Genomic DNA, 23,377 nt, shown 5'->3' on the forward strand with positions numbered 1-23,377 from the left:
TATTAGTTCTGCCAGCTGAGCACTAGTTCCTGGAGTGAGGGGATTACTTTCAGGTATTCCATTATCACTGGCCACTGCATACCCCACTTTTCAAAGTCCTTTTTCTACAAAGGAACTTCCATCAGTATACAAGTTAAGGAAGGGATCAGTCAAGGGAACCTATAAAAGGTCCCCTCGAGCGGGGTAGGTTTGAGCAATTAGTTGTTGACAGTTGTGTTCTATCTTTTCTTCAGTGTCTGGAAGAAATGTGGCTGGGTTAAGAGTTGCACAAGTGTGCAGTCGCAGCACAGGCCCTTCAAGTAATACAGCCTGATATTTAAGTAAACGGTTGTCTGACAGCCACAAGCCTCCTTTAGCAGTGAGTATGCCATTCACATCATGAGATGTCCACACAGTAAGATCTCTTCCCTGTATTATTTTAACTGCTTCAGATACTAAGACTGCTACTGCCGCCACTACCCATAAACAATGAGGCCAACCCTTTGCCACTGCATCAATTTCCTTACTCGGTATGCCACAGGTTGCAAGCTCATCCCTCAGACCTGTGTAAGGACTCCTAGAGCTATTCCTGTTTTTTTCTGTGACATTTAAAGAAAAGTCTTGCACCTTTGGCAAGCTTAACACTGGAACTTGGGTTAGGGCCTTCTTTAGAGCCTGGAAAGCTGCTTGTGCTTCAGGTGTCCATCTTAATAAATGGGTATTGGCTTTCTGAGTTTCCTTAATTAGTGTATATAGTGGTCTGGCTATTTCACTGTACCTGGGAATCCATATTTGGCAGAAACCTGTTATGCCAAGGAACCCTCTTAGTTGCTTAGGGTTTTGGGATGAGGATAAGCCAGTATAGGCTGGATACGTTCCTCACTGAGGGCCCTGGTGCCTTTGGATAACTTTAGCCCTAAGTATTTAACCTGCTGTGAGCAGAGCTGAGCCTTTGGTTTGGAAACCTTGTAGCCACAGGTAGGGAGGAAATTGAAGAGCACTTGGGTGGCTTGATGGCACAAGGTTTCTGAACGGGTGGCTAAAAGTAAATCATCCATGTACCAAAGGACAAGACTGTCCAGGCATGAGAATTGGCTCAAGTCTTGGGCTAATGCCTGGCCAAATAGATGGGGGCTATCCCTGAACCCCTGGGGTAAAACAGTCCAGGTGAGTTGAGACACTGGGTTAGAAGGATCTTCAAAGGCAAACAAGAATTGAGAGTCAGGATGTACAGGGATGCAGAAAAAGGCATCCTTAAGGTCCAGGACTGTAAACCACTCTGCTTCCTCTGGTATTTGGGAAAGCAGGGTATAAGGGTTAGGTACAGCTGGGTATAGAGGAACAACAGCCTCATTGATAATCCTGAGATCTTGCACTAACCTCCACTGTCCATTGGGTTTCTGTACTCCTAAAATTGGAATATTGCAGGGGCTATTGCCTGGTTTTACTAGGCTTTTAGGTCCTTAACAATCTTTTGGAGTCCTTGTTGGGCCTTGGGTCTAAGGGGTACTGCCTTTGGTAGGGAAAGGAGGTGGAATCCTTTAGTTTAACTTGAACAGGATGGCATTCTTTGCTCGTCCATAATGTCCTTCTGTTGCCCAGACTTCAGGATTAATTCCTTCCTCAAGCAGGGGACAACAAACAGGTGTTCCTTCTCCTATGTTCAGATGTATAATGGCCCTTGCTTTTGCTAGAATTTCTCTCCCTATCAAGGGAGTGGGGCTTTCAGGCATAATTTGAAAAGCATGTGAAAAGAGTAAAGTTCCCCAGTCACAACTTAGTGGCTAGGAGAACTATCTAGTCACTGGCTGTCCTAGGACCCCTCGGATAGCGACAGATCTGGAGGACAGTTGTCCAGGGCAGGAGAGTAAGACTGAGAAGGCCACACGAGTGTCCAGGAGACAGTTAACCTCCTGGCCCTCAAAGGTCAAGCATACCCGGGGTTCTATGAGGGTGATGGCATGGGCTGGCCCTTGCCCCGGGAACCCTCAGTCCTGCTGTTGGATCATCTGGTTAGTGGCTTCTGACTCAGAGGACCTTCATCCCGTGGGGCCGTGGGCCTTCCAGTGATTCCTTTGATATAATGGGCATGGACGAGGGGGTGGCTTATTTCTACTTGGATAATCTTTTTTAAAGTGTCCTTGTAGACCACACTGAAAGCAAGCCCTATTCGGCACCCGATTTGCTCAGCTTTCCCCTTTTCCAGAGCCTCCAAAGTCCACTTGCCTGAGGGCCATGACTAAAGCGGTGGCCTCTTTTTCTTAATCCTGTTTGTCCCATGCCGCCTGCTCCTCCTGATCTCTATTATAAAAAACCGACGTTGCCAAGTTCAATAGGGTTTCTAAGTTTTGCTCCAGGCCTAAGGCTGACTTTTGAAGTTTTTTTCTAATGTCTGCAGCTGACTAAGTGATAAACTTATCCTTTAAGATTAGTTGGCCTTCAACAGAGTCAGGTGACAGACAGGTTTGCTTCCTCAATGCCTCCCTTGGTCTTTCTAGAAAGGCAGTAGGATTTTCTTCCTTTCCCTTTGTTATAGTGGACATCATTGAATAATTCATAGGCTTCTTCCTAGTTTTCCTTAGTCTTAGCACACAAGTTAGCAAATGTCTGCCACACCAATCTCCATGTTCTGATTCTGTGTCCCAATGAGGGTCTACACTGGGAACTGCCTGCTGGCCTGTGGGGAATCATTCTCTTTCCTCTGTTGTCATCCTATAATTGACCTGACTGAGATATCAGAGATCGCCAAACTCTCGGGCTGCAGTTATGGCAGCACTTCTCTCATTTGGGGTTAGTGTCTGATTTAACAGTAACATTATATCGCTCCATGTCAGATCAAAGGATTGTCCTAACCCTTGTAAAACATCAATATAGCCATCAGGGTTAGCTGAGAATTTACCTAGGTCTATTTTAATTTGCTTTAAATCTGAGAGGGAAAATAGTACATGCACTCTGGCTGGGCCGAATTCTCCTCCTCCCACTGCTTGGAGGGGGCATAATCGGAGAATATTGGCACCCTTTGATTCATTGTTTACCCTTTTGTCTATCTCCTTTTGGACTGTTTGGGTTGAAGGGGGGTCCTTATTAGTTGGAGAAGGAGTAGCGGGGATGCTGGGGTAGGGAGGTACACTCTGAGGGCTTCCCGTAGGGCATAAATCACACTTTTTACATAATTGCGAGTTGTCTCTTAATGAAAAGAAAGTTTGTACATATGGCACTTCACTCCATTTGCCTTCTTTTCTACAAAAGAGGTCTAGCTGTAAGATGGTGTCATAATTTACACTTCCCTCAGGAGGCCACGTTTCTCTCCCTTGAAGAAGATATTGTGGCCAGGCAGTACTGCAGAAGAATATAAGTCATTTCTTTCTTAGTGTCTGAGGGTCAAATTGGTCCCGATTCTCCAGAATACATCTTGGGGGCGTTTTTGCCTTGAGGGGAATGTTTGCTACCTGAAAAAAGAACATAGGGATGCCAGCACCCCTACTCATTTTCTGAAGAACATTAGTCCTAGAGCGTCCTCTGTGGTCCTAATGCTTATTCCTTTCCAGGGCACATAACCACCCATGGACCTCTGCTTATCGGACCAGTCACACTCACCGATGTAGCAGTCTTACACCCCTTTTACTGCCTTTCTTGACCACAAAGAAAGGGGTTCGGGCTGCTGGATTCTAGTGGTCCTTTAACCAGCATGCCCAACATTGCCTTTGTGCTCAGGGGTGAGTCCTAGAGCTGGGCTGGGTTCCTGAGTATTTCATAACAACCCAGCTGACCCATCAAGATGCATTCCCATAAACAACAGTTCTTATGCAAACTCATTTCAGAGAGGATGTAGGTGACTTTTGAGTCAGGATTGAGATAGTCTTTTTTGATTCTGTAAGTAGTTTAAGGCTTGGCTGAGTGCAAACAGCTTGCATGTTTGAGCAGACCAATTATTAGGCAGTTTTTCTAACTCAGCTTCCACAGGAGTCTCCCTATCAATTACTGAATGCCCATTGTGGTTTTTTTTCTCAGTCACCTGGGAGGGACCATCTATCGTCCTGTCCTGAAGGGAGTTCCTCCTAGGTCAGGTAGGACCTTTGTATGGTAATTAAGATTTAAATCCTCTGTAAGGAAATCTGCTGGGTTAAGGGAATTATCAGTGGTTAGTGTTAAATTACCTTTTTCTAACAGAATAGCCCCATACTTTAAGATTTTTGAGTTAGTAAGCTACCTTTTCGCTTTTTTGACTTAGAATAATTCTGAACTGGTGAGGTGTGCTCACAGTGAGTTTTCCTGTAAGTTACTTTTCTACTTTCTTCTGTTAGCAAAGCAGTTGCTGCTACAGATTGAATGCATTTGGGCCATCCGCAGGTTACTAGGTTAAGGATTTTTGATAGGAAGGCTACGGGTTATCAGTAGTCTCACTGTTTTCAGGCTATACCTTTGTTTACACTGACAACAAGGTAGTATTGGAGTGTTATAAGGTCACGAAGAAGACCTTCAATGATCAATTATAGGTTTTAAATTTACCCTGGCTTTTAAAGGAATAGGGCCCACTTTTTTTTTTTATTATTTCTATCTCTCTTTGAGTCCCTCTTTGTCTCTCTTCCTCTTTCTCCTTTCTGCCTCTTTCTCCTCTCTGCCTCTTTATCCTCTCTGCCTCTTTCACCTCTCTGCCTCTGTCTCTCTCTCTGTCTCTCTGTCTCTTTTAGCCATTTACAAACTTGGGGTCCTGGCAAGAGTGGTGGGGAACGGGTCCCACATAACTGCCCATGTCATGAGAGGTATGCCTAAATTGGGAGGGACACGAGGGACACAAGACTGTCCGCATTTATAGCCTAGATGCCTAAGGATGCAGCATAGAGCTTCCCTAGATCCCTTTGGAGAACCAACCTGCTGAGGAAATTAAAGTCTGAACCATTAGTACCTAGGAGGCAGGGATCAGAGGAAGTACATTCAGAGGTAAGGAAAATTTTGGGGCTACACTTTCAAGAAAGTCGTGGTCGGGACCTAGGAGGTATGGGTCAGAAGGAAAGATAGGGGTGCACACATGGGCAACTGTTGAATAGAGACTTCGGGCTGTGCCATGATCTCAACCTGCTAATGCCAGGAGTTCAGGATGACAGCTTTCTTCCTCTAGTCGGCCTTTGGCTTCCCCAAGAAAAGTGAAAGCAGAAGCTGGTTCTAGGCAGACAAATGCTCCCAACCCAGAAGGGTTGGGGGTTGTTAGAAAGCCTTTCCCCAGACAGCCTCACACCTGAGTTTTAAGTCTGGTGGCCATGCTAATCATTTTTAACTGGCCGACAGGTGCCCAGTATTTTCCTCCAATTCTAAGGAAGGATAGGACAGAATAGCAAGAGAAAGTGGTCCACTATTACTCACTGCTTTGGAGGTCTCTTCACGGTCACCAAAATGTTACCAGGGGTTCCTTGCTCCCAGAGTTCCCAAGATGGTGGCAGGCCACTTCCAAAATGGTGGCGGGCTGCTTCCAAGATCGTAGCAAGCCTCGTGTTCCCTGACCTGGGGTTCTTAGCCCCACAGATTCTAAGGAATGGAATCTTGGGCCATGCAGTGAGTGTTAGAGCTCTATTAGAAGCCTTGGGTCATGAAAGAGAACCATGGAAACCAGTGACTAGTGATCAGTTCGATTAGGATGAACCTGGGCACTTGCCATGCAGGAACAATGGCAAGCCTTTATCCCAATCAGGAGCAGCAATGGGTGCCTCGCTGGATCAGGAGCACAGCAGACACCCTGCTGGATCCTGAGGGATGGGAGTCAGCGGTGGGTCTGCGACAGCAGCAAACAGCAGTGGTGGACAGCAAGTGAAGCTCGAGCCATAACAAACACGGACCAGAAGAATGCAGTTGCAAGATTTAATAGAGTGAAAACAGAGCTCCCATACAAAGGGAGGGGACCGAAAGAGGGTAGCCGCCAATTTATATTTTTAATCATTTACATCATATAGATATATCAACAAGTTTATATATGGTATGATTTTCTTTTATATTTACATATTTACATACATGTATCATTTACATTTTATGTAACATTCTGGAACTTTTTTTTCATTCAATATTAGGTTTTAAAATATATCTACATTGAGATAAATATTTCTAATTTATTGATTTTAACTACAATGCAATGTTTATTCATGTAAGTATTTTTTAAAGCTGTGTATTCATTCCTCTACTGATGGAAATGTGTCTTTTGTTGATTTCAGGATATGCAATTTGCCACATTTTGAGTCTCTGAAATCTGAATTCAGTGCTAATAATGACAAATATATTCTCTATTTTCACTTTTTAAAACAAAGGTTGGCAAACTTCTATATAGAGCCAGATAGTAAACAGCTCTGTGGGCTATGCCATTTTTGTCATAATTATTCAACTCTGCCATTGTAATATGAAAGCAGCATAGGCAATAAATAAGTCCATATACATGTTTGTGTTCTAGTTAAACATTAATTATGGACATTGAAATTCAAATTTTATGTAATTTCATGTGTCACAAAATATTTTCTTTTCTTTTAATTATTTTCCAACATATACAAATAGAATAATTTATTCTAAGTTTATGAGCCATATACAAACAGAAAAACGGGACAAATTTGGCCAACTGACTATAGTTTGCTAATACCTGCTATATAGAAAATGGGGGGATAAAGAAGGGGTGGTTGATGGATACAAAAACACAGTTGGTAAAAGGAATAGCATCCAGTGTTTGGTAGTACATTATGGTGACTACAGTTAACAGTAATTCATTGTTTATTTTAAAATAACCAAAAGATTAAAACTGAAGTGTTCCTAACACAAAGAAATGATAAATCCTTGAGGTTATGGATTCCCCAATTACCTTGATTTGACCATTACACACTGTAACCTTGTATCAGGCTATCACATGTGCCCCATAATTAATAAATTAATGAAATAATAGCACAATTAATTACAGAATGATGAGCGCTCTGAAAGACAGATATATAGGGATTTTTGAGAGCATAAAACAGAATGTACCTGGCGGTAGCAGTGAGAAAATGAGTTGATCTGATTCTAAAGGGCACTGATTTTGATAATTTTTGTTCCATTTGGAATGAGAAATAGGTGTTTAGTGAATGAAACCAGATTAAGCGTCTGTCAGCAAAATAGTTCAGAGAAACACTTTCATCTCAAATGTACTTTATTCCAGATAGAACAAGTTAAAATGAATCAAAGCAGCGTTTGTGGAAATAAGCAGCATACAAACAAAGAAGGTCAATTTCAGGCACTTCTTCAAAGTAACTTCTTACCACCTATTCAAATAAAATCCTAGTTCCAATGGAAAGTATATTTAAAGAACTGAAAAAATGCAGGTCCAAAATCTAGGTTCAAAGTTCATGTCCAAATGGAATTATATCAAGTTAAACAGCTTCTGCACAGAAAAGAAAACAGTCAACAAGCTGAAGAGAAAACCCATAGAATGGGAGAACATATTTGCAAATTACCCGTCTGACAAGTAATTAATACCCAGAATAAATAAGGAGTTCAAACAACTCAGAAATAAAAACAAATAATCCAATTTTAAAATGGGCAAAAGATATGAATAGACATTTCTCAAAAGGAAACATACAAATGGCCAACAGGTATAAGCAAAAATGCTCAACATCATTAATCATGAGAGAAATACAAATCAAAACTGCAATGAGAGATCATCTTGCCCCAGTTAAAATAGTTTTATCCAAAAAGATAACAAATGCTGGTGATCATGCAGAGAAAGAAAGATCCCCGTATGCTGTTGGTGGGAATATAAACTAGTACAGCCACTATGGAGAACAGTATGGAGATTCCTCAGAGAACTAAAATTAGAACTGTCATATGATCCAGCTACTGGGATCCCACCACTGGGTATATACCCTAAATAAAATAAATTAGTATATTGAAGAAATACCTGCCCTCCCATGTTTATTGCAGAACTATTCACAATAGCCAAGATATATACTCAATCCAAGTGTCCACCAACGAGTGAATGAAAAACAACAAAAATGTGGCATATGTACACAATAGATTATTATTCAGCCATTGAAAGGAATGCAGTCTTGCCATTTGCAATAACATGGATGGGACTGGAGGAAATTATATTAAGTTGAATAAGCCAGGCACAGAAAGACAAATATCACATGTTCTCACTAGTATATCAGAGCTAAAAAAAAATATTCAACTAACAAAGATAGATAGTAGAATGATGGTTGCCAGAGACCAGAAAGAATAGTGAGGAAAGGGGGATAAAGAAGGGGTGGTTGATGGATACAAAAACACAGTTGGTAGAAGGAATAGCATCTAGAGTTTGGTAATACATTATGGTGGCTACAGTTAACAGTAATTTATTGTTTATTTTAAAATAACTAAAAGATTAAAACTGAAGTGTTCCTAACACAAAGAAATGATAAATGCTTGAGGTTATGGATTCCCCAATTACCTTGATTTGATCATTACACACTGTAACCTTGTATCAGGCTATCACATGTACCCCATAAATATGGGCTATTAGTATGTATCCATAAGAATTAAAAGTAAAAATTTTTTTTTCAAAGTTCCTGTGCAGATCTGAGGTCCACAGTCAAAATCTACGACAAAGTGAAGGCTAGGTCCAGTTCTAAGGGCTGGCCCAAAGTCTATGTCTAAGGATAAAGACTATATCCAAGGTCAAAGTCCAAGGTACATTCCCATAATTCAAGATCTTGTCCAAGTTCGAGGTCCAGGTCTAATATCAGGTCTAACATCTAGATCAAATTCATTTCCATGTTCAAGTTTCAATGTCCAGGATAAGGTAAAGATCCAGGGTCAAGAGCATAGTTTTAAGGTTCAGGTTCACATCTATGTCTAGGATTAAGGTTTGTGTTGAAGTTCCAGGTCTAAGGTCAGGTGCAGGTCAAGATCTGAGATTCAAGTTTATGATTAGTTGTCTAGGTCCAATCTCAGTGACTAAAGCCCAAGTCCACAACCATGGAGCATAATTAAGGTCAGATTCGAGGTTCTGGATGAATATAGTGTCAAGTTTTAGGCCCCACATCCAGTTCCAGTGTCCAAGTTCAGGTGCTAAATTCAAGTTAAAGTACATGGTCAATGCTTACACCAAGGTCTGAGATCCAGGTCTCTGTCTGATGTCTAAGTTTGAAATCGTGGTTCAAGGTAAGTATAAAAGGTCCAAGGTCCAATTCCAATGTCCTTATTCAGTATAGGTTCATGGTCCATGTTCATAGTCAAGATCCAATATACATACCCTAGGTCCATTTCAGGTTCATGATTGGGGCACCTGTCCAACATTCAGGTCTAGATCCATGTATAATGTCAGACCTAAATTCTAGATAAATTCAGGTTCCAAGTTTTTCTTCCCTCTTTTCTCTCATTGTATCTCCTTTATGACATGTGTTACTTCTTCTAGATTGTATCCCTCCTTTTTCTTCTTACCTCCCAATCTAACAAAAACTAATTCCCTAGGATTGTTCCTCCTTCTAGTCCATTAATTCTTTTATTTGCCTCCTTTCACACCTCCTAATTCTCTCCAATATTCAGCCCTCATTTTTCCCTTTCTCCTGTCTTGTGATACCTGCTAATTCTCCAATATTTTCTTAAGTTTTATAACATCAAAAAAGCTCTTATCAATGCTTTCTGTCTTTCTATGGCAGCTGCTCAGTGCAGGACTGAAAATCAGACCTGGAACAAGGATTTCATCTGAGTAAGATTGCTACAGCTAGATAAAGACTTACCCTTTGAGTGAAGAAGATCACGGTGACAGATGTACCCCTATAATGTGAACAAATACAATCTAGTTTCAGGATTTTAATACTTAATGAATCCTACTATGTTGGTACTATATATAATTGGTGACCCCACTTCCCTGGCTACCCCCATCCATTAGCTGTAGGATTTATGAATAGACAGATTAGAAAATCTTAATATGTTAATTCATATAGGATATGAAGGCCTTTACTGGAAGGTAACCAGCTCCTCTATGTTGCTATTAATGAAATGATATGGTCAGAATTGGAACTTGGATTCATAATTCATAAACAAAAGTGCTCTATTGAAGGCCTTTGAAAATGTGGCTTAAACTTATAAACTATAAAAGAAAGAATTAAAAACATATTTTACACATAATAAAACACTTCTATAATGCAAAATATTTTTAAAAAGCTAAGTCCAAAGACAAAACTAGGACCATTTTAACTTATGCCAAAAATATACATAAATATATAATGATTTTCTATAAATTGATTTTTAAGACCAACAACTCAATATGAACAGGCTGTTCACAGTAATGGAAATACAGTTTCCTTCTTTCTTCTTTCTTCTTATTCTTTTTTTTGTGTGACCCAGGCTGGAGTGCAGGAGTGCAGTGGTGCAATCTCTGCTCACTGCAACCTCCACCTCTGGGGTTCAAGCAATTCTCCTGTCAGCCTCCTGAGTAGCTGGGACTACAGGCACGTGCCACTGTGCTGGGCTAATTTTTGCATTTTTCATAGAGAGGAGGTTTCCCCATTTTGGCCAGGCTGGTCTTGAACTCTTGGCCTCAAGTGATCCACCCGCCTCTGTCTCCCAAAATGCTGGGATTATAGGCGTGATCCACTGCACCTGGCCAGGAAATGCAATTTTCTTTTAAACATACAAAAAAATTATGATTAATCTATTATAAATATGCTAATGTATAATAAAATAATTGCAAATTAGAACTTCACTGAATCATTTGGGATCCCTCTGTACTCTGCTCCAATTTTTCTAGAAACCTAAAACTGCTCAAAATTAAAGTCTATTAATTAAAATAAAACTTCACTGAATCTATCAAATTGGCAAAGATCTAGATGTTTCATTACAAACCATGTGAGCAAGACTGTGAGGAAGCAGAATCCTCATACATAAGATAAATTGGTGTCATGCCTCCCCCTCTGGAGGGTAATTTGGTCGTATTTATCAAAATTAAAAATGCACACTTCTTTTGACCCTTGAATTTTACTTCTTGATACTTATTCTGCAGATACAATTACATACGTGCAAAATTAAGTGTGTTCAAAGATGCTTATTACAAGATTATCAGTAACTAGAGAAGAAAGGAAATAATCTAAATATGTATCAAATAAGAAGAATAAATATGATATCTCCAGCTAGTACAATATGAGTCAACAGTCCCTGAGCCAGAAGTGTTTTGGAATTCAGAATTCTTTTACTGAAAGATAATATGGTGATAGCATATTACATCACACTTCCAGAAGGGTCTGGGATAGCACCTGTTTACCAACTGCATCAACATTTTTCATCATGTTTGAAAAATCACATTCAGTGGCATTATATACAGAAAAAACAGAAGTATACTTACTTCAGGTCAGGCCAGTTCAGTTCAGACAGGGTGAGATTGTATCACTGGGGTAAGCAAAATAATGGCCACTCAAATATGCCTATGCCCTAATTCCTGGAGCCTATGAGTTTTGGAGTTATTATATTAAGTTGCACACATTGAGCTACATTGACAAAAGAAACTTTACAGATGCAATTACCATTATGGACACTGAAATGAGGAGATTATCATAGATTTTTCTGGGTACACCCAATCTAATTAATCGCATAAATCATTAGAAACAGAGAGCTGTCTCTGGCTGGAAGGAGAAGACAGAAGAGGAAGAGACATGTGGAAGAAGGAAAGTCAGAGAAGGGATTTATGCACCATTGCTGGCTAAAGGGTGAAGGGGGCAAAAAGAAGTGCAGGTGTCCTTGAGAAGCTGAGAGAAGCTGACAACTAACAAGGAAACTGAAATGACATCCCCGCCACCAAGGAACAGAATTTTGCCAACAACCTGAATAAGCTGGAAAGCGGAGTCTCTCCCACAGCCTCCAGACCTGAATAAGCTTGAAAGCAGAGCCTCTCCTACAGCCTCCAGAAAGGAGACACTGAATTTTGCCTAGTGATACCTGAAGCAGAGAACCAATAATCCACAGTGTACCTGGCTATCTAACCTACAGAACTATGATAATAAATGTGTACTGTTTTAAGGGTCTGATTTGCGGTAATTTGCTCAGGACGCTATTAAAAACCTCAACATTTGTCAAATCAGCAATAAAAATACTTTACTTTCAGTGCTTTTACTTTTTTCTATTTTTAAAAAACTTTTTGTTAAAATATAACATACATACAGAAAAGTCCACAAATGGCAAATGCAAAGTGCTTAATGAATTTTCAATAACTGAATACATTAGTGCAACCAGAGTCCAGACCAGACAATAGTATATTGTCAGCATCCTGGAAGATCCCCCCCGTGTTTTCTTCCATGGTGCCTTGACTTCAAATATGTGAACAAATTTGGCCTCTTTCTGTACTCTACATAAATGGAATCAACATATCTACTGTCTTATGTCTGGTTTCTCTCAATCAGCTTTGTGTCTGTAAGATACATCCAAATTGTTTTGTATAATTATAGATTGTTCATCCTAATTGCCCCATGGTATTGCATTATATGGTTATACAGAAATGTATTTATCCTTTCTGCTATTGAGGGACATTTGGGTAATTTTCACTGTTCGGCTTTATGAATAGTGCTGCTAGGAACATCTAATACACGTTTTGTAGCCAAAGTCTTGTACACACTATTCTTGGATATTGTAGATATGTAGAAGTGGAATACTGAGCCATTTAAAATTTCAGTACGTTTTCCTGAAATGCAAATAAGGAATTGAGGATCTATACTATGTAGCTATATAAAACAATGTGGAAGGTCCTCAGGTATTGATGGGAAAAATTTCAAAAATATGCTTATTAATTAAAAAAGGTACAAAATGGAGTACATTATATTTTGTGTAAAAGTGAGATAAGAAAATATATTATTATTTGCTTTTATATTCACGGAGAAGCCCTTGGAGGATAAACAAGATACTAATATATGTTGCTACATTCAAATATATGGGTGATGGTAAGATGGGGCCAGAATACAAGAAAACTTTTTCATGCACATACCTAAACACATACACACACACACACACACACACACACACACATGTTTATATATGTAGATATATAGATTCTATATATATTTGTGTGTGTGTGTGTATATATATATATATATATATGTACATAGTTTTTTGAAATACGGGAATGTACTATCTACTCAAAAGTTAAAATAATAGTCTTAAGGGCCTGAGCCTCTATAAAGGCAATATTCCCTTTTTAAACATGGTTACATTTGGCCACAGAAATTCACAGAAAATGTCCCAATTTCTAGTCAATTTCCCAGACAGTAGTTAACAACCTTAACTTTAAGAAAAAAAAAACAACTTTAACCCACCCCTCTCATTTTAAAAAATATGATGAGAAAACTGAGACACAGAAGAGTGAGGTATCCACCAGCTCTTAGCGATGTAGTCCTTCCAGACCAGCCGCCGCCATCCGTGGGGAATGCTCAAGTTCTCTTTCTAAAATAAAGGTGGCTAGTGGCATAGCTTTGTTTCATAATGAAAAACGCACACACACACACAAGTGAGTGAAGTACTTTTTAAAACTATAATTTACTTAAAAATATCCTTATTTTATTTAAGATTCTAAAGGAAAAAAAAATCCTGAATCCAGTTTTTTCTGATTCAAAACCATGGCACCTGCACCCAAGCTGAAATTTCATGAAAGGGAAGTTAGCAAGCTATCTGTAAGACCCAGTGTATATTATTCAAATGGGAAACAGTACAAATCTGAGAAATCAAGAGTTGTCTCTCCAGAGGCCAAAATAATGAACATTTTTATTTTCTCATAATACAGCTCCTAAGGCAGCCTGGCCTCCTGAGAGCAGCAGCCTTGTGGCTATGCTCAGCTGGCTGATACTGGTGGACTTCCCACAGCACCACCCTTCCTCATCTCTTTTGGCTCTGTCGAGCTGAAAAGCACAGAGATATAGAGCCACCTACTTTACTCACAAATAAAGCCAAAAGACATTATGAGTGTGAAAGTGACTTACCAATTTCTGGCCCCAAGTCAAAGCTCAGTAAAAGCTTGTACTCCTTCTTTCCAATCACAGTCATAAATCTGGCTTCTTCTGCACAAGGGGCCATCATAATTGATGGCTACGTTTCAGAGACAAAATAGTCGATATACTGGGCAAAGCTCCCCATCCATTTCTCGTAAGCCATGCGTGTAATTTACGACCCTTCTAACTTATCATCACCCTAGGCATGTATTGATTTTTTTTAAGCACATAGTCGACATCTGTGATTGCTGACTCCAAATGGGACTGATATTTAAACAGCAAAATCATTTCAGTCTTTACATTTGTAAGTGATCAGCAATTCCCAGCATTTCACCCCACTTTCTGCAAGTTTCCAGCTGTGAGAGATTCTGTGATTTACAGCCTTTGTATTGAAGGGAATAAATCAGCATTTCTTTAGTACAGAAGTTCTGTTGAATGTCATAGTGAAAAAAATTCCAAAGATGTCCACCTCGAGATTCCTGCCCCCTGGTATTACATCAAAGATGAATGTAGACACTACTGTGAAAGAACTTTGTAGATATAAGTAAGGTTTACTAATCAGCTGACCTTAAAATAGGGAGATTATCTGGGTAGGCCCAATGTAATCACAAAGAGCCTTTAAAAGCAGAAGAGGAAGGCAGAAAAGTCATTCAGAGAGATGTGGCAGAAGAAAAAGGCAGATGAGATGAAGCAGAAAGGGAGGACGGGGAGATTTTAACTGTGAGAAGTACTTGACCCATTATTACTGTCTTTGAAACTGGAGGAAGAAGGGCATACATTAAATAATGTGGTTATCCACTAGCAGCTGAGAACAATCCCAAGCTGACAGCCAACAAAGCAACAGGAACCCTTGTCCCACTGCCACAAAGACCTAAATTAATTCTGCAGACAGCCTGAATTAGCTTGACAGCAGATTCATCCCCAGAACCTATGTAAAAGGATATAGCCCTACTAGCATGCTAGTTTCAGCTTTTTTTTTTTTCTTTTTGAGACGGAGTCTTGCTCTGTCACCAGGCCAGAGTGCAGTGGCACGATCCCCACTCACTGCAACCTCTGCCTCCTGGGTTCAAACAATTTTCTTGCCTCAGCCTCCCGAGTAGCTGGGACTACAGGCACCTGCCACCACACCCAGCTAATTTTTGTATTTTTAGTAGAGACAGGGTTTCACCATGTTGGCCAGGATGGTCTTGATCTCTTAACCTCATGATCCACCCACCTCAGCCCAGTGCCGAGATTACAGGCATGAGCCACTGTGCCTGGCCAGTTTCAGCTTTTTTCACCTAGAGTAGAGAAACTGTTAATTCAGAATAAGCCTGAACTTCTCACCTACACAACTGTGAGGTAATAAAAAGATATCGCTAAATGTATGCTTATTTGTTATGGGAATTATAGAAAACTAATACCAACATTTAATAGTTTTATGTATGGCATAAGCCTCATACAAACCTTTGTGTCTGTCCCACCAGCTTAATCATCAACATCCTTACCTTCATCAGGCTCATTCCATTATCTACACAACCATGTTCTCTTCATGATGAACGATTGTGATTCTATCATTCATGAATAAATGTGTGTCTTAGTCCATTTTGTGTTGCTATAAAATAATACACAAGATTGGGTAATTTATTTTAAAAAAGTTTGTTTGGCTCATGATTCTGATGCCTAGAAAGTTCAAGATTGAAAGTTGCATCTGATGAGGGCCTCAGGCTCTTCCACTCATGGCAGTAGGTGAAGGAGAGCCAGCATGTGCAGAGATTACATGGCAAGAAAGGAAGCAAGAGAGAGGGGGAGGTGCCAGGCTCTTTTTAACAACCAGCTGTCATAGGATCTAAGAGAGTAAGAGCTCACTCACCACAAAGGAGGGCATTAATCAGTTCACAAAGGATCCACATCCATGACCTAGTCACCTCCTATTAGGCCACACCTCCAACATTAGGAGTCAAATTTCAACATGAGGTTTGGAGGAGACAAACATCCAGACCTTAGCAATGCATTTCAAAGTTGTTTGGCAAAAACCATGTCTTACTCATCTTTTGAAATTTTACAGTAGCTCATGAAGAGCCTGGAACATAGAAGGCTTTCAAAAATTACTTGCCGAGAGTCGATAATTTATTTTTTCCTATGAATACCATCTGAACTCCAGATGGTATTCTAGAAAAATACCTCCTCTCTTTGTTTTCTTGGATGTTTTCTGAGATGTTTTCTCCACCTTTATACCAATTGATGACAAAGAGTTAGATGTGGCCACTGAGTTGTAGCACCCTAATAATGGGACTAGGCGACACTGATGCAACCAAGCCCTTACTTGCCCCCCTAATCCCACTGACATGTACAGTTAACCCTCCATTCATGGGTTCCACATCTGTGGATTCGATCAACTGCAGATAGAAAGTATTTAGAAAAAGGCCGGGCATGGTGGCTCATGCCTGTTATCCCAGCACTTTGGGAGGCTGAGGTGGGTGGATCATGAGGTCAGGAGATTGAGATCATCCTGGTTAACATGGTGAAACCCCGTCTCTACTAAAAATACAAAAAAAAAAAAAAAATTAGCAGGGCGTGGTGTCATGCGCCTGTAGTCCCAGCTACTCGGGAGGCTGAGGCAGGAGAATGACATGAACCCAGGAGACAGAGCTTGCAGTGAGCTGAGATCACACCACTGCACTCCAGCCTGGGTGACAGAGTGAGACTCTATCTCAAAAAAGAAAAAAAAAATTCAGAAAAAAGAAATGATACAAATTTCCAAAAAGCAAACTTGAAGTTGTCATGTGCTAGGTACTGCCTTAAATCCAGGCAAATGAGGTGATGTGTAGGCATTGTATTAAGTCTTATAAAAAATCCAGAAATAACTATGTAGGATATATGCAAACACTATGCTATTTTATATAATGGACTTGAGCATCTATGGATTTTCATATTTTGGGGGGTTTTCTAGAACTAATCCCCCAAGGATACTGAGGAATAACTATATTTATAATAAAAATTATAATGTTAAGCTTCAGTCTCTGACTGTAGCTATGGTCAGAAGGAAAAAAATTAGAAGCTAGTTTTAAAAGAGGGACTATGGGTTGATCTGTGGGTCTAGAAATGTACTAGGGATAAATTCATAACTAGTACTGATATCAATTTCTGCTTATGTTTAGGGCAGAGTTTTAAATTGACTTTGGAAATTCATCAAAATCTTCAGATTATTTCCAAGACTTCTCCAGTATTTACTGTATGTAGAAATAACAAATTCTTCCTAACTAACCAGAATTACAATTTCAGTAAAACCATTTATATGTTCTTGCCTCCCAGAATATGCAGAAAAACTGTATGATACCTGTGGCAGAGTTTATGAGTGCTACAAATTTTACATCTTTACATTCCATTATTTTAATACAAAAATGATATCTTAGCTGGTTATAAAAGTCTGTGAGAACAGACTTTCTTCTTTAGCTTTTTATGTAAATGGGTCTATTACTTTCTTTAATCTTTTATGAAAAACAGTGAGGACAACTTAATTTTTTCCTTCTTTTGTAGAACATGTGATCTTTTTACCTGGATTGAGGTATTCCTGTATGTTTTTTACTAAATTATTTACTTTTTAAATTATTCTTCATAGAATTTTAAACACTTCTCAAACCAGTCCTCAAAGTCATTGATTTTGATTTTGTTTTTTCTTTTTTTTTCCTTTTTAGGTGTATTCCTTAGTGCTTCCTTAGTTTCAAACCTATGATAAATTTCGTCTTTTGTTTTTCTTTTATTTCTTAGTAAAAAGATGATACATACATAATACAGACTACAGAGACTAGAAGATGTAGTTTGTACAACTGAAAAAGAACACAGAACAAAAAGAATATAAAAAATAGTCATGGAATAACAAAATAAAACTAAAATAAAAGACTAACTGAATACAGAGACTTCTGGGTTCACTATGTTCCAGGGAGAGGATAGAGATACAAAGAAAGAGAGAGAAAGTGAGAGGAGAAAAGAGAGAGAGAGAGAAGCTAGATGAAAAACTTCAACAATAAGAAATGGATATCACTATCATAACTTTTTTCCCATTTTAGTCTGTCATATTCTACCTTCAATACTCTATTCCTTTCATTGGTAGCTTCTTGTTTTTTGATAATACAAAAAAAAAATCTTTTTACAAAGTCTTTCTTCTATCTCTTGAATTACAACATGTACTCTCCATTTAATTTTCACTTATAATATCTAAGTCTTTCTTTTTGTTTGACACATCTTAACAGAGACACAAGGCTAAATTTTCCATGCTTTTTATTCACCTTTGACTAGAAGAAGCTATATCTGTATCATTATTTTTGCCCTAGAAAAACATTAGAAGATTCTACCCAACTCCTCTCATTGTTTCCTTGGATACTTTCCATTTTCTATTTAGCGCCTGTGTTGGCAGGTTATGTATTGGTGGTTTGTAATATCTGATAGATTTTGTATTGCTTGGGCGTGGGAGGTGGCAGTGGAATTGAGAACTGGCAAAACGAGCAGCTGTCAGCTGGTAACTCTAATTTGGGTAAGTTCTTTCTTAGCACTTGCCAAATTTGAAATACCATCTGCCTCAGGGCTATGTGTGCTCCCTTGATTAGAAGTGTGCGGCTACTTTAGAGCTCATCCTTTCACTTGCTTGAGGACAGCAAGTTACTTTGTTGGGAAACCAGTGACCATACAATGCCCTCATCTCCCAAACGTTTTGTTGCACACTATGGACTTATCTCTATTGACTTTCATCTACAGTTGCAAACTTAGATCTCCGCTCCTTGTTATACAATATTCTCCACGCTGCTTATCTTATATCATTTGGGATTTTTTTGTGACTTAAGAAACCCAATGACTTTAGCCATAGAATTTTTGTTTTGTTTGGGGTATTGTTTATATAAATAAAAATACAGAAGCTAGGCTAATTTTATGTAATGATTGATCCACTACCAAGAACCTAGTATATCTCTACAGCTGCTCTGCCTGCTTCATTTATAGTTGAATATTGTTAAAGCTGGGTGATGGACACGTGGCTTATTACATGACTTTACCTGCTTTTGTATATTCTTGAAATTTTCAATGTAAAAAAGTAAAACAAAATTACTCCAGTCAGGAGAAATTTCTGTATTTCTCCCTATCCTTATTGTTTCAAAAAAGGGTTGGTTTCAGGGCATTATTCTAACTTTTGTCTTATATTCAGACCTCTGCACTGGACTTACCATGGGAAGTCTTTTGTGCTTATCTTTTATTTGACCCAAATTTTATGTATCTGACAAAGTTTGTCATATGGACCTGTGGCAGGTTAATTAAAGATGAATTTTACTATACTCTTTTAGGGTTTTGTTCCTTCAGCTGGATTGCTTTGGGAGAGGGGAGTTGAAGATATGTAATTTTTTTTCTTGTCAAGAGAGTCTGTTGGAAAGGGCATTTAATTTATTTGAACAGAGGTGTCAGTATTGCTCTAAAAACCATAAAGCACAGAAGACAAAACCATACTGATATAAATAATTCACCTCCTTCTCCCCGCAATCACTGCCAGTTATATTTTGTTGCCAAGAAAAAAAAGGTCAAAAAATATTACAAACTTTTCAAAACTGCATAGGCCTAACTCCTCTATTGTAGTTATTGCCATTCTTTCTTGAGGCTACAGTAGCACTTAGTCCTGGAAACAATGAAATCTGAAGTCCAAAGAACCATTCTTCCAAGTTATAAGTGAAGTTTTGAGATATTATTCCCTCAATCCCATGGTGCCATCATTATAAAAAGCAATTAATATGATGTACCACTGAATTAATGGTATTTCCATAAAAGGGTGCATAGTGATTAAAAGATTCTTTCTGATTTTAGAAATGTGAGAGTATGACAAAAATGCATCTGCTAGATGGCAGAAATTTGCAAGTCTTCTGTTTTCACAGGCCCAAGCAACCTGAAATTTCTTAGAATGACAAATGCCAGCAGCCATAACAGGTTGCAACTTATCCAAGCTTAGTTTCTGTAGCCCTTCTTAAGGTGAGAAGTAGGGGAGCAGGTTTTCTGAGTCTTACCGCTTACTTTCTGAATTGTGGCTTTGTAGGGGTTCCTTGTCATCCCTCATCTCTATTTTACCAGGATACCAAACTTCCTACAGAAGCTGGCTCTTTCTGGCTACTTCTACCACAGCTTTCCTGTCAACTTGGTTTTTCAGCAAGTTCTTGAGTTTTGAATCTTCTTGATCTTATCTTGGATCAAATGTAGTATCTCCAACTCAATTCTACATCTTTCACCACCATTTTCTCTGTTCTGCACTTAGAAAAATGTTCACTCATCCTGCTCAGATTCAAGGAGAGTCATCCCTGGCTAGTGAGTAATCACGTTTAGACATATTTTGTGTTGTCTCTCAGACCCTTGTTTGGCCACATGAGCAGCTCCGCAGAGAAATGGTCGATACTATTATAGATATTATCATATCCCTCTACTCCCTTCTCCTTTGTTTAGCATAATATGCTACTATGGTTTATATCAACTCTTGGCTGCCTGTCAGTGATGCCAGTTGTGCTAAAACCATATTTAGCAGACCTAAACACAGTGGTCGATGGGATAGCATTGAATTCAATGGCTGCCTTAGATGTTAACACAACGGGATCTGTTTTCAAGGGGATAGAGGGAAACCCGATACAAAGAAAACTTTTGAGAGAGCCCCGGGGGAACATCATATGCATCTGATATGTCTGAAACATTTGGAGTCTCCTCCTCTGCAAGTGAATACACACAGCCTGTACTGTACGTGTCACTTCTACTTCATTATGGCAAATTTTTTTCAGGGTAAGAGAAATTGAGCCTAATAGCTGTCATATCATGTCTTTTAACACTCCACCCTCTTATGCTGAAGGAAGCCACGATCATCCAAGTGGGAAGGAATGTCTACCGATGTTCTGATTTAAGTGAATGAAGGTCTTCTTTCCACCTCGGGAAATCTTGAGGGTTATGTAACAGCAGCTTTGAAATGCTTGTACGATGTACTTTGTGCTAGTCCATCTCAAATCTTCACCAGCTATACCAAGAACAGAAAAAAAAAAAAAAAAAGGAATTTGGTGAGTACTTTATAAAGCTAAATTTAATTAATTTCACCTGTGATTATGTTTTTCATATATCTTGGAACATTAGAATGTCCTGTATTTATAAATGATGATGAGGATAGAGAGTAAATATTTTGTTTTGCTTTGTCTTGTTTTTAATAAAATACAGAATTAACAAACCTATTACAGCCTACCATATCTAGTCCATGAAATTCAATACCTAGATAAGTACTTCTATAATTCATGGGTGCTCCAAATACTAGAGAATGCTTATAATGACACAATGTCTGACACAGAAGAGTATTTAATAAATGTTAGTTATGTCAGTGTTGTTCTCACCAAGAAAACTGGTCATTTGGGGATGTTAGATTGTGTTCTTTTGAGTTTCTTTCTTCTGATTTGGGAACAGGGGAATGGAGGGTGAAATTGTCAATGACTGTTTGTGAAGGAAAAGGGAAGATGTGTGATGTTTACACAAGTATGTGTATAAATCAATAGGCTATTGTCAGATATGTATTTTTTAAGACAGCACACAAGCAGCTGCATGTGTTTGGTAAGTTAGGAAACTTAAAAGTGCCTGCCAGTTATGCAGCCACTTTTTGAGCAAAGCTGCTACAGAAGGATTATTATTTAAGATTACCATACTTTATACCACAATATTTTACTACTCTGGCAACAGCTGTTTAGACTAGAGCTAGGTGTCTGGAGTTTTCCTGGTGATGAGGTGACCTGGGTTGAGGTATCTGCTTAAAACTCACACTCTACATTTGATAGTGTCTAAACATGGCAAAGATATTTTCATCTTTGAAAATCAAAATACCAAAATTTCGAGAAGTGGCAAAAGGAAGTAAAAAGTATAGACATGAATTTATCCATCTACTTATTTATTCTATAAACAATCATTACTGGAGCCACATCAAAGGATAGAGGAGGTGACAAGGATAAGAAATAAGAGTGCCTGCTTCATAAGAGATGAGCACTCTACTTTTCATGGGATACCAGAATATCTGCTGTATCCTGAACTAAAACACTTCCACTTTTATGTGATAGTTTCTGAGTTCTTTTTTATTAGAAGCAATCAATGCAGCTCAACTAACTTAAGCAATAAATACATTATTTTACCATAAAGATAAGAGCTTGCCTCACATAACCAATATCAGGAAAATTTTTAGGTACAATGAAAGACCTGTATCCAGGGCCACAGCCATGAGGCTGATTCCTTTCTCCTATCTCTGCACCTCTCCCTGCTTCAATCCCTTTTCAGGGAGTTTCTTTTTAAGAGGAAACAGTACGCCAGTTTCTTCTACTTCTCCCGTTGTCATAGCCTAAAATACAGTGGCTCTCAGTCTTCACATTACAGTCTGACCATCAGAGAGACAAAACTTCACCACTGTGTGTTCCAAATTCCCAGGGAAGGCTTTTCATTGCGCATGAAAGCAACCATTCTCACTTTGTGGCTAGAAAAGGAAGCTACTTTACAGGAACAAAGTTCTAGGCTGAAAATTCAGTAAGTGTCCACCACAGTTTTCCTGCATTTCTACCTCTTTTATACAATGCAACCTTCTATTTTTTGAAACCTGAAAGACCTTGGATGAATAAAACATCCCTACATGTAAGGTCATTTCTCTGAAATAATTCATAGCTGGGTATTGAAAATAATGGTGGAATGGGGGTGTTTATGAATGGTATTATATCAAGAGGAGCAACAAATGTCTATATTTATGTCTGATATATCCATAAATTCCCTAGTAGAGGGATCAAAGAAAAAAATCTTAACACTGTATTTTCATATGCTTTTTATTCTAAGACACTTCTTTTTCTTTCCTTTTCTTTTTTTTTTTTTGAGACAGAGTCTCACTCTGTCACCCGGGCTGGAGGGCAGTGGCGCAATCTCAGCTCACTGCAACTTCTGCCTTCCGGGTTCAAGCGATTCAGTGCAGTGGCGCAATCTCAGCTCAAGTGATTCTCCTGCCTGAGTCTCCCAAGTAGCTGGAAACACAAGGACACTTATTTTTAATTTTCTTAATTTTAAATGTGTAACTAATAATAAAGGAAATTTGACAGAAGAGCTGTGACCCAATAATCATTGGTCACACATGTAGAAACTTTAGCATATGAGAAGTTTTCTATTCAATCCTTTTGAATCATATGTATTGGTAGCACATTTTAACTTGCTATGCATCTTTAATTGTTACTTAAAATGTGTTCAAAGATTTACACCAGAATCATTGTAGCAAAAAATTCATGATTTCACAGAAGGCTGCCTGTTAATAATCAAGGGCAGTATGAACTGCTAAATATCTTGGATTAAAATAATGCTCAAGAGTTTCAAGTAGGAAAGAGTTTTGTGACTGGTTAGTGGCTCATAAAATTCTGTCATTCAAACATAGGCCCATTTTCTGTCAAAACCATTGTTTA

Source organism: Nomascus leucogenys, chromosome 14 (assembly GCF_006542625.1).
Source record: "Nomascus leucogenys isolate Asia chromosome 14, Asia_NLE_v1, whole genome shotgun sequence".
NCBI lineage: Eukaryota > Metazoa > Chordata > Mammalia > Primates > Hylobatidae > Nomascus > Nomascus leucogenys.